The 13,084-nt window shown below is 42.0% G+C and overlaps 1 protein-coding gene and 1 pseudogene across 5 annotated transcripts in view; one reads left to right on the forward strand and one right to left on the reverse strand.

Moving 5' to 3' along the window:
* The window catches only part of AFF4 (ALF transcription elongation factor 4), an 87,201-nt gene extending 75,169 nt beyond the window's left edge, over positions 1-12,032 (reverse strand). For 3 of the 5 annotated variants that reach the window (XM_047778615.1, XM_047778613.1, XM_047778614.1), the window contains exon 1: positions 11,650-12,025. The gene's annotated coding sequence lies outside the window, so the exon portion shown is untranslated. Of the gene's footprint in view, positions 1-11,649 lie in introns of all 5 variants that reach the window. The other 2 variants (XM_047778612.1, XM_047778616.1) reach the window with 2 other exon arrangements.
* On the forward strand, positions 462-1,557 carry LOC125124724 (ankyrin repeat domain-containing protein 26-like; annotated as a pseudogene).
* Positions 12,033-13,084: the final 1,052 nt, after the last annotated feature.

A 13,084-nucleotide genomic window follows, 5' to 3' on the forward strand; every position in this document is an offset into this window, starting at 1 on the left:
TATAAAACAAATAATCAAGGGCCTACTGTATAGCACAAGTAACTCTATTCAATGTTCTATAATAACCTATACGGGAATAGAACCTGAAAAAGGAGAGATGTATGTACATGTATAAATGAACTGCTTTGCTATACACCCGAAACTAACACAACATTGTAAATCAACTATACTCCAATATAAAATAAAAACTTAAAAACAGGAGTTCCTGTCGTGGCACAGCAGAAATGAACCCGACTAGGAACCATGAGGTTGTGGGTTCAATCCCTGGCCTTGCTCAGTGGGTTAAGGATCCAGTATTGCTGTGAGCTGTAGTGTAGGTGGCGGATGTGGCTCGGATCTGATGTTGCTGTGGCTGTGGCCGGAAGCTGTAGCTCTAAATGGACCCCTAGCCTGGAATCTCCATATGCTGCAGATGCAACCCTAAAAAGCAAAACAAAAAACAAAAAACTTTAAAAACAAAAATGAGTAACCATTTGTTCAACAGTTCAAAAAAAAAAGTCAGAGTCAATGGGAGCAGTCACTAAAAGTTAGGTTTCAGGTATGTCACCTACCCTTGTCTACCCACAAATAGTCTCCCATTTCCTAAGACTTTTGCTAATTTTTTTTTTTAATTTTCATTTTTTGGCTGCACACACCTGCAGCATGTGAAAAGTTCCCAGGCCAGAGATCAAACCCACACCATAGCCGCAACCTGAGTTGCTGCAGTGACAATGCCAGATTTTTAACCTGCTGCACCACAAGGGAACACTAAGACTTTTATTTTTGGTAACAGTAAGAGAACAGGTCTTCTTTTTACTGTGTTCAATACACTGTCAACCCAAACCTCAAGAGTCACATAGAAATGAACATGGTAGAACGCAGTCAAATAGAGCATCATAAATGGGAGACTGAAAAATGAGCAAGACAGGAGATAGAACAATTAACAAAAGTCAACTTATTTCTAGAGACACAAGCAGTATCTCAAGAAAACTTGGTGCAGTTATGGGAAAATAACTGTGTTTCAATAAGAAGTGAAATGGGAACTCAGAATTAGAGATCTTGAATCTGAACTCTCCAAAGCGGAAACTTTTCAAGAACATCCTAAAGAAACAGAATTGGAAACATATAAGCAACTCTATCTGGAATAATTAAAAGTAAGAAATTAATTGGACAATAAACGAAACAAGACTAATGAGAGGCTGGCCGAGACCACTACCAAACTTCTGGTGGAGAAAGAGCAGAATAGATCTTTATTCCAAACTGACTATGAGGCCAGTCCTGGAGCCACCCTGTGCTGGAAATCTTCCTAAGAGTTCAGTGTTTAGTGGAAATCTTACTCCAAGAGAAAATGTAGTGATTTCTACCTCACGTTTACCTCCTTCAAATAAAAGCATTGAGACTTACTTGACCAAGATTCACCAGGAGTGGCAAGAAAACATAACTAGAGAACTAGCAAAAGATGCTGCTAACTATTAATCTGGATCTTATAGAGCTTCTCCTCCAAGGTGTACCGATCATGAACTTGTAAAAGCATCCCAAGAATATGTACAGATTTTGAAGAAAAATTACATGATCTAAAAGATAAATGGTAAATTTTTATCTACCGGACTGTTTATCTAACATTTTAGTTGTTTTCCATTAAACAAGATGTGAAAATCTTTATGCAATGAAAACATTTTTGTATCATACGTGTATAATTAGAATGTATAAAGTATTTTATACCATGTTTCTCTGCATCTTACTTTTAAGCAGACTTTGTAAATTAAAACCAGAATTGTTGAGTTAAAAAATACACTATCAACCCAATAAAGCATTAATACTGACATAAATGAATTCTGCTGTTTTTAAGGCAATTCTTCTAAAAGTGTTTATCTAGAAGAAAAACAACATATGTACAAGAAAAAAAAAAACACATGTACAGAAATGATCAATTTCTATTTTTACCGAAACTCTGTACTCTCAAGTGTTCACAAAATATAAGCGCTAGACTGTAAAATCTCAGAAAAATACTTGGCAAACTGAGACAGTGTAAAAACTGAAGAATGTTTCAGTAACAACATCCAGAAAGGAATGATCTACTCAACAGAGTACAAGACTGCTTTCATTTATAGTACCTGAGGAAGCCAAGAGAAAATAACACAGGGCCAAATGGCAAAATAAAAGCAATTTTTACTGCTTAAAAATGCATATAGCAAATTAAAAAGTTAAAAAACATAGTATAGCAAAGCCTGCATAGATTTTACAGTAACAAGAAACTATTTCTTATCAATTTCATCTTCCTCTGCCTATGTGGAAGACAGGTGGTAACAAAGTATTTAGATTTCCTGAAATATATTTAGTTCCTTAGAATATTGTTTAAAAGGTTAGAAAGAAAATGCTAACGTACTGAAGGAAGAAGCCACATACTCAAGGCTTGTGAACTTAGCCCTTGTCCTAATTACCCTAAATTCTTGTTAATAAGATTCTACTAAAATGTGAATAAGGCATTTAGGCTGTGGCGCAAAGGGATCGCTGGCATCTCTATAGCACCAGGACACAAGCTTGATCCCCAGCCTGGCACTGTGGGTTAAAGGATCCAGTGTTCCCCAGCTGATCCCTGGCCCAGGGAGCTTCACGTGCCAAGGGGCGGCCAAAAAAAAAAGTAATTTAAGGTTACTGCTCTTTAATCACTGTAATACAAACTTATAAATGAGCTGTTTATTATGGCACAAAGATTACTTACTTTTAAAATCAATTTGTGAGTGATAAGAGTAAACCTATTATCAAAATATTTTCTAATTTTCACCTGCAACATATTTAAACAGAAATCAGAAGGAATTTTGAAGGCTTTATTTAAAAATCTCTCTTCAGGGGAGTTCCCGTCGTAGCGCAGTGGTTAATGACTCCGACTAGGAACCATGAGGTTGCGGGTTCGGTCCCTGCCCTTGCTCAGTGGGTTAATGATCTGGCGTTGCCGTGAGCTGTGGTGTAGGTTGCAGACGCGGCTCGGATCCTGCGTTGCTGTGGCTCTGGCGAAGGCCGGTGGCTACAGCTCCGATTCGACCCCTAGCCTGAGAACCTCCATATGTCGCGGGAGCGGCCCAAAGAAATAGCAAAAAGACAAAAAATAAATAAATAAATAAAATAAAATCTCTCTTCAGTATAGACCAATACATCTATAAGGTACAATGTTAATACTGTGTTAACCAGTACATACACGGTGTCACACAATGCACTAAGACTAAGGACATAAAATTTAAATTGGAGTTCCCATCATGGCTCAGTGGAAACAAATCTGACTAGCATCCATGAGGACACAGGTTCGATCCCTGGCCTCGCTCAGTGGGTTAAGAACCTGGTGTTGCCATAAGCAGTGGTGTAGGTTGCAGACACAGTTCTGATCCGGCATGGCTGCGGCTGTGGTGTAGGCCAGTGGCTACAGCTCCGATTCAACCCCTAGCCTGGGAATCTCCATATGCTGCAGTGCAGCCTTAAAAAAAAATTACCCATCACCTTCAAGATCTGGTCACAGCTAGCCCTAACCTGACTACAGAAAGGTGGCAGGAGGGTAGAAGGAGGGAAAGGAAGGAAAAAGATGGAGGGAGGGAGGTTAGTTCTAAGCAGAGAGAACACCATGTGCAACAGCCTTGAAAAGAGAACCCAGGGAAAAGAGGTAGCTCAACAGTAGTTGGAAAACAGGATTGGGAGAGTAAAAAATGAAAGACAAGACTGGAGAAATACAAAGGATCAGACCAGACCTATATGTTTGTTTCTCAAATCTGAAAGATATAAGGATAGCTTTTCAGAGAAAATTCTATTTCCCTGATGTTGAGTGATGACCTTTTAAAAATTATAATCTTTTTTTTTTGTCTTTTTGCCATTTCTAGGGCCACTCCCTAGAAATTGAGGGAGGCATATGGAGGTTCCCAGGCTAGGGGTCTAATTGGTGCTGTAGCCACCAGCCTACACCACAGCCACTGCAACGCCGGATCCTTAACCCACTGAGCAAGGCCAGAGACTGAACCCGCAACCTCATGGTTCCTAGTCGGGATTCGTTAACCACTGTGCCACAACGGGAACTCCTAAAAATTATAATATTAAGAACTTGGTATGGATATAAAATTAGGTATAAACCCATTACGTTTACAGCTTTTATGTAAGTGTAAAACTAAAACAATTTTAAAATTAAATACAAAACAAAATTTAGGAGTTCCCACTGTGGTGCAGTATGTTAATGATCCACCTGGTCTCTACGGAGGCACAGGTTCAATCCCCAGCCCGACACAGTGGGTTAAGGATCTGGCTGTGGTGTAGGCCACAGCTGCAGTTCAGATTCATTCCCTGGCACAGGAACTTCCATATGCCATGGATGCAGCCAAAAAAGAAAAAAACAAAAACAAAACTTAACTCTAATGTAACAATTATCCTGTTTTGCACAAACTAGACCAATGATATACTCAATCCTGAAAACATGTAGTCTTAGGCCTAGTTCTGTATTTTTAAACCACTTCTGTAATTTGACTTCAATAATACTAGCGCAAAAAATGCTTATGAATGTCATACTAAATAGATTTAATAACTGCAAGTGTTTATTGGCTAATTTAGGGAAATATAACCTTATATATACAACCTCACCAGTCCTTAAATGTCAATTTTTTTTTTTTTTGGTCTTTTTGCTATTTCTTTGGGCCGCTCCCGCAGCATATGGAGGTTCCCAGGCTAGGGGTCGAATCGGAGCTGTAGCCACTGGCCTACGCCAGAGCCACAGCAACGCGGGATCCGAGCCGTGTCTGCAACCTACACCACAGCTCACGGCAACGCCAGATCATTAACCCACTGAGCAAGGGCAGGGACCGAACCCGCAACCTCATGGTTCCTAGTCGGATTCGTTAACCACTGCGCCACGACGGGAACTCCCCTTAAATGTCAATTTTAAATTGGCCTCAATTGTTAACTCTGGCGACTCTGTCTTGTTCATCTGTTAAGTTTAGTACCTTAATGAAATCTACATTGAATGTGTATCCAGTATAACCACTGCTCAAGTTTGGACTCAAACACTCATGCTGCAAACAGTTTCCAGTTGATTAATTATAAAGATGGGATCTACCAGATACATCTCACAGTGAAAACATGACAGTAACTACTATGCCAGGCCTACTATGCCTGCCTGTATTAACATATACCATGACAGGATCCAATTTAACTCAACAGCTTTTCCTATATGAGCACTGTTAGTTTAATGCTTTATAACTTGGCACAAACACAGTAATAAACAAAATCTAAACACAGCAACAAACTCCCAAGGGATTACCTGGCTATAAGGCAGTCCTTTAGAACTTATGTAAATCTCATTAATGTAGAAGAATCCCCAGTTAGGAAAAAACTATAGAAAAATGCAACATTACTAAGGAATTTTAAAAGAAGTGAATCTGCAACTTAGAAAAAAAATTTCACTCTGGTATAGGGTGAGGCAGATTATAAGGAAACAAATGAGAAACCTGTTTCAACGATCCAGGTGAGAAACGATGCCTGGATTAGAGCAGTTAATAGGAGTGTGGATGATGTAGATAAAGGGTTTGGATTCAAAGATGTTAAAAAGGAAGAACTTTGGGGCCAATTAGTTGTGAGATATATAAAAGAGAAGAGTGAAGGACAATGTTCAGATTTCTGAAAAAAAAAAAGAAAGATTCGTTGCAATCTCCAAAGCAAGGAAAACAGCAGAATTTAGGGGTGAGAGACTGAGTAGTAGTAGAATAGTTAATCTGTACGTGATCAACATTATGGGAACTATGTGATCAGCTTCTAGTCTCACCTCACCCTAGCTTTTCTCAAAATTCTCTCCCCTATTCACACAGCTGTACTAAGAGCAACCATGCTTCAGTGTCATCTACACTGTGATTCCCTACCTTCAGGGTGCAGCTGACTACCTGAATCCTAACCTCAACTAGGCCAATGTGCAGACCCCACCTGCTTTATTTATGTATGTATATGTAAATGTATATGTATACACACACATAAATGTATACACAGATATAGACACATACACACAGAGATATATACATATACATGTAATCTACAAACAGAAAAACCCTAACAACTACCACAGTAAATAGGACCTTTTAACTAACTACTAACCCTAAGTCAATCCTGACTCAAGAATCCCCTAAGAGCCATCTGATCTGCTAAGACAAAAGTCGACAAACTTTTTTTAAGCCATACACTAAATATTTTAGGCTGTGCAGGCCACAGTTACAACCACTCAACTCTACCACTGCAGCAGCAAAGGCAGCTACACACAATACATAAACGAATGGGTATGTTGTCTGTCTGTGCTCCAATAAAACTGTATTCATGGGCACTAAATTTTGTGTTTCCTACAATGTTCACATGCCACAAAATATTCTTCTTTTGACTTTTCCCCCACCATTTTAAAAAATGTAAAAACTACTCTTAGGTCTCAGGCCATACAAAAGCAGGCAATTGGGACTACTAACCATAGTTAGTCCACCCCTGCACTAAGGCAACAAAGAACTGCCCTCCTCCAAAATTCTTCCAAATGTCCTCTCAGTGTAAACCTCAACCAAAGACGAGAGAAAAATCTTCCTTCTGGACAGAACTGAAAATCTTCATTTGGCTGACCAAAGAACTTAATCCACTCGCAAGGAAGTAACAAATAAAGGCACAGGCAATGTGCTGGCTCTGTGGTTCAACTTCTGTACCTGTCGAGCAAGTTATGTTGTTAGGTTTTGGAACAAAACTCTGTTCTCCCCTCATAATAGCTTTAGATACTTTTTTCCCACCACTGTGTATAAGTTACGTTAGAGACGGTTAAATTTAGTATTTAGCCCACAATTTTCAGACATGTGACAAAGCATATTTATCACTTTTAGAATCCAGACTCAGAGAACAATGACCTCTGGATATGGTAAGTAGGTATGAATTTGAGTTGTCTCCATAAAAGAGATTAGAGTGTTTGCTGGTATATACAGATAGATTATGTTAAAGAAAATATTTTATATATATAGGAAACAGTAGGACTGTGTGTGTGTACTAAATAGCCATGGAGTGAATGAAGTGGACAACCATGTTTTGATGTCCTTTACTCCATTTCTCTCTGGGATGGTGCACCTAGAGCATGTTATTACAATGGAGACCCCTAGCCAAAGCTGTGGTCCAGAGGTGGACATATAACCTAATGAGTTCCTTTCCTGAGCTTTGGGATGGGGAATCAGAGAGGTCTCTCTCTGATGCCAGAAGTTGTAAGATTTAAAATTCAATAGATATGAGTGTTAAAGTTGTTCTGCAGCAAGAGAAAACTGAACACAGAGTATCTTGGGGGGTGAGGGGGGAGAGTATCCTGTGAGATATAAAGAGGCAATTCCTGACCCACATGGAGCCCCTGAATCCAGCTCTTTCGGAGTCTTAGCTGTCCTCCTGTGGCATGACTGCCTTTCTGAGAATTTATGGGATACCTTTATGTTCCCAATAAATTCCTCTTTTTGCTTAAGTCAGGTATGTGTCACTCTCCTACCTAAAACAAAGTACCTAATGGACAATCTAAAGAGGGGTATTCAGTTGGATGAAAGAGTTCTGGTGAGTTCAAAATGCTTCAAGATGGTAGCTAAGGCTACCCTGGAATGAATGAAGTGGACAAAAATGGATGAAATCACCTGGAAGGGTGAAAAGAGAGTCAAGGCAAAAATACATAACTATCAATACAAAGGGATTAGCACAGAATTAAGAGTCTGCAAAGAAGCAGCAAGCAGTAAGAAAACCAGTAAAGGGAGTCATAAAGGTCAAGGAAAAAACCAAACAAAACAATATCAAGGAGACTATGGTTAACAGTATCAGGCACAGAAAAATGTAAAAGAGTAAGGAATGACTATACAAAGTGGTAATGGAGAAGTCACTGGTGGCCTTGGTAAAAGCAATTTCACTGACATAGTAGGATGAGAAGACAGACTGAGGATTTAAGAATACATATAAAGTATACAGCTTTACCTATGAAATATTCTTGCCATTAAAAAAAATTCAAGCCCGAATTGGATCGAATTTCTAGATATAACTACTAATTTGCAGGAAAAACAGTGAACAGAAGAACATATTACATTAAACCACAAGGATGCAATCAGCAAAATCCAGACCGTGAGAAATCTCATAGAACAAAAACCTGGTTTCTTTAACAAAGGGAATGTATGGGAACGCAAACAAAAAGACAAGACAAGAATTCACAGAGGAAAAAGGAAAAGAGAGTTGAAACACATACCAATCCAATACAATGTATGAGCCTTAGTGGGATCCTAATTCAAACAAATCATTAAAACAAAAACTGTAATCAGGGAAATTTGAACACTGACTGGCTATGTGATGACATTAAGGAGTTAGTGTTAAATTTTTTGTCTTCTCTTTCTTGCTGGCCCACAGTATATGGAGTTCCTGTCCCAGGGATCAGATCCGAGCCACAGTTGCAACCTAAACTGTACCTGTGGCAACGCCACAGTGCCCAGCAAGGATGGAACCTACATCCCAGGGCTCACAAGATGCCACTGATCCCACTGCACCACAGTGGGAACTCCAAATGCTAATTTTTTTAGTCAAATTTTAAATTGAATTATGTTTTAATTTTTATTTTTTAGAGATAACAGCCTTTATTTCACTAGTGAGTCTTCCTGATAATGCTCAATGTCAGCCAGCGCGATACAGTCCCACAGCTAGCTGCTGAACAAATAAAAACAATACAAAGTGATGCAGGGATTAAAAGGACATTGGTCACAAGAGGAGCAGGGTGGGGACTCAAGCAAAACTTAAGAAGACAACAGTACTTGCACTGGGCCTTAAAACTTAAAAGATGGTAAATGTTAAGCGACAGGGCACAAGACAGGAAAAGTGATATTCCAGATAGAAGAAATGAAAGAAACTGGCAAGAGTGGGAAGGCCTGCCTATGCAGAGTATTGGCCTGTACTCACCTCTCCAGAAAACTATCCTAATGATGACAAGAAAAGGAAAAGTCAAAGTAAAATGTCATAACCCACTAGGCAGCTCCAAATTGACAAAATTATGGCAGACTCACTCAGGCCCAAAGCAGCCCAAGGGAGCCCCAGTCTCAGGACAAATCATGACAATATCTGAGTAGCCAAACCATACTGGCTTTCCAGTCAGTCACTGGGTGTGGGGAGTTACAAGGAGGGGTGCTTTTCCTAAACCAAAAAAGTAGCAAGGTAAGAAGTCAGGTTAGCTTTAAGCAGTTTTTCGTCCTGACTACACCTTATTTCACAATAACTGAGACTGACAAACAGCCTCCCAGAAATCAAATTTAATCGTTTCAACTTAGAGGAAATAAAAAAGGAAACAGGTGAAACAAAATGAGGATCGGGGGTTCAAAAGCTGGGAAACCTTTACATGATACGGACAGTTTTTATTGTAAAACATCTGTAGCACAGAGCTGAAATAAAAAATAAAATCGAAGCCATCAATTTTTATAATACACACTGCACTTCTGGGTCACTGTTCAGGTGTCCCTTCAATACTTAAGCGTATCCCTTCGATTTTATGAAAAATACTAGGAAGAGAAGGCCTCATACATTTTGGACCCCATTCTAAACCAGACAGCCACAAAAAATCAAATACCTGTTTTCTATGTTCCTCTCAGGTACACAAAAAACCGTGACATTTACCTTAACTCTTAAAAAAAGGTTAACATACATAATTTTAAAAGGCTTCACCTTCTGTCATCTTCTGCAACTGAGAGTTACTTTTCCCCTTCAAATACAGATAACTTGCTCATACAGCTGTTTTTAGATTACCCTTTTGTGAAATCTTGGGTTGGACATCACATATTCAATCTAATAATTGTGTAAAATACTGGGGAGCATAGGGAGAGGTATAAATATAGATCTTGCTCTAAAGACATGACAGACCTATTTTTAAAAATTACAATACAAAAAGCAGAATGTCACAAAGAGGGTACAAGAACTCAAGAACACAGAGAAGGGAATGTATGTCCTATGACAAGTAGAAAGTGAATCTGAATGAAAATATCCTATCTTTAAGAATTCTTAATTACACAGCTTCACCAAAGCACTGTAGAATCAACTTCGCACTCCAAACCTGTAGACCATTTGCCAATGAACACAGCTAAGCTCTTTTTAAAAAAAACAGTAAAGGTTGGGTCATTTACAAACATCCTACCTGCCTACTGTTCCTGTAGAGCTAACAAAAACCCGTCATCAGCCTGCAAACCATCACAAACTGAAACTGTTGGTATAAAAAATTAACTTTTAATTGCTTCCAATTAAGTTAATGCTAAAAGATAATTTACAATAATTTCTTAAGGTTTTTTTTTCATGTTTGGAGACTGAAGGAGGCATGGACGAATAAGTAGAAAATAAACCTGAGAAATTTAAAGAAGCCAGCTTTGTTAAAAACCAGGTGGCAACCTGCCAACACTTCTTTATACGCATATGACAGAAGATGATTCTAGGCAGATTCACAGGCCACAGAGGCTCTTTATTAAATGCCAAATTAAGAAAGTTCTCATAAATATTTCAACTTTGACAAGTTAAAGGACAAGTACACAAAAGGAGCACTTTCCAAAGCTTTGCAAAATCAATATGGAAACAAAGCTTTGAGCTTTTTAACACGTGGGTTCTCAAAAATAAGACACAATTTAAACACCTCATTTATAAACATCCTATTCACAAGTAACTATAGACTAGATGCCGTCAGGAAAAATACTGATAACTGGAAAAGGGACTAGCTTTAGTTTAAAATCTCCCTAGCCAGCAGGAAAGAAATCGCACCATTCTGAAATGAAATGACTCTGAGAACCCTAAATCGAACTCTGCATCTTAGTCTGAACTCCACACGCAAGCATCGCAGATTTGTATCTTCAACTTCCTATAAACGACAGTCTTTGCGAAAGAAAAGGCAGTAAGGAGACTCCTCCAACTCCTGGATCCCATGATCCATCCTCAAAGAGTGGAAGGAACAGCAAAGTGGAAGGAACAAAGCACTGACGTCAATTACGAGATTAACCCCGAGCACCGGCAGCTGGAGGAAAGGCCTACACATCCATATCCAAATACAAGCTATCGGGGTAACGAGCTGGACCGATTCAGAAGTTATGGGGGGGGGGGTTCCAGTATTACACCCCCAACATTCCCATTTTTAGTCAACCCCCTTAACCAGCCGAAGGCGGAAATTTTTTTCCCTTTTTTTTTTTCCCTTTTTGCGGGGGGAGGGAGGAGGAGGAGGAGGAGGAGGAGAAGGAGGAGGACGTGCGCAGGATCGCGAGAAGGAAAGCGAGAACTAGTTGGGTAATGCTAGCCAGCATCTAGGCCCTCTTTTCTCTTCAACTAGAAACACCCTGAAATTCAGGAGGGGCTTTAAAAGCAACGATGCAGTCGAAGGAATTTCTGAGGGCAAGAATGGATTGAGAAATGGAAGGGGAAAGACAAAACTGGGAAAAGATGGATTTCTGGGAATTTTTGTTAGGATTGGGTTAGCCATTTCATTAATGTTTTGTGTGTGTGTAAGGGTAGGGGGCTGGAATGCGAAGACAAGAAGAGATGCCGGATCGAGCAGCCCGAGCCCGGAGGGTCCCTCCGAGTCCGGAGGCGGACCCCGTCCTCCCCTCCCCCACTCCCCCGCCGCCCGGCCCGGCCCTCCGTCAGTCCGTCGGTCCTTCTCACCTCCAGTCCCGGCTCCGCTAGGCCCGAACCATCTCCCGGCTGCGGCAGTGGCAGCGCCGGGCCTGCACCTTCACCGGACGCGCATTCGAGCCCGCCCGAGGGGCGGCGACAGGCTGCCAAGGGCGAGGGGCTCCGGGCGGCGGCGGCGGCGAGGGTTCGGGAGGTCTCGAAAAGCGCAGGCGGTGGCGAAGCAGCTCACACGGCACAGGCGGAGGTCCCGCCCCGCTCCATGACGGTCGAGCCCAGGCCGGGAGGGCCGGCTGAGGCGGGCTGACGAGGACCTGGCACCGGGATCCCCGCCCCGTCCGCTGGCGGCGGCGGCGACGGCGGCTCGACTCCCGCAGCCAGGGCTGTGACTGACGCAGCGGCCGCGCCACCCATGTGACCAGGGCCGGGCGGGGACGAGGCGTCACGTGGCGACGCCGGGCCCCTCCCCTCCAGAAAAGCGGAGGGCTGCGGGGCCTGCAGTGCCGGGAGGTGACGTCGGTGGGTGGTGACGTGCGCGGCGCTCGGGTCCGAAGACCGTGGCCCGGCCGGGTACTGGCCCCGGCGGCTTAGGCCCGAGCCCTCGGGCCCGGCGGCCGCGTCGGGCCGAGGGGGCGGGGCGTGACCGGGCCTGCGCCTCCCGCGCGCGCACCTCGCTCGGCGTAGCCGCTAGCGAGGTTCGGAAGGGCGGGGCCGGGCTGAGCCGGATCTACCGGTTCTGGGGCTCAGGGGGTTGGGCGGACGGCCCCTTCTGGGGGTGTGGCCGAGGCCGAAGCCCCCCTAGACCCACAGCCTCGTGCTGACGTTGAAGCCCGGAGTCAGTCCAGCGGCCCTCGCGGGTCCGGCCGAGAAAGGAAGGCTGCGGGGAGTTTCTCTACCGGAGGCCGCCCAGAACCTGGCTTGATCACCCGCGAAGCCAAGCAGGCCTTTTTTTTCTTGGTCATCTAAGCATCTTCGGCCGTGAATACTTTTCGTCAAGATAACGTTTTCCACACTTTCCTTCTAACATCCTCGGGGAAGCTGTAATTGAGAGTAAAGTAATAGTTATAGACTAGACAGAATTTTCAGAGGGTCTCACAGAACCCAGTGTGGTAACTGTCCAGAGAAGTGACTTTGGGGTTATTATTTGGAAAACACTTGATAATTTCCTGCCTCTTAGATGATGTCTTTCTATAAAGGAGCCTGGTGAAGCCGTTTTTTTCACTTTCTACAAGCTAATTTTGAAGCAAGCATTTTAAAGATGTCTAAAAATGAAATGCAAGGCTTTTGAGGAGTTTTATGATAAACTGTAAGGAATGTGCGTATGAATATGTTTTTATCAGCCCTAAAGCTGGTAATTCATCAGCATCAATAGAAGTTTCTTCCTTTTTAAAATTCTGAAGTGACCACAGAATTTTGCTAAACACGCCTTTAAGCTAAACACTTGATGTAGATTTTATATATCTATTTG

Source organism: Phacochoerus africanus, chromosome 4, assembly GCF_016906955.1.
Source record: "Phacochoerus africanus isolate WHEZ1 chromosome 4, ROS_Pafr_v1, whole genome shotgun sequence".
In the NCBI taxonomy this organism is placed as follows: Eukaryota; Metazoa; Chordata; class Mammalia; order Artiodactyla; family Suidae; genus Phacochoerus; species Phacochoerus africanus.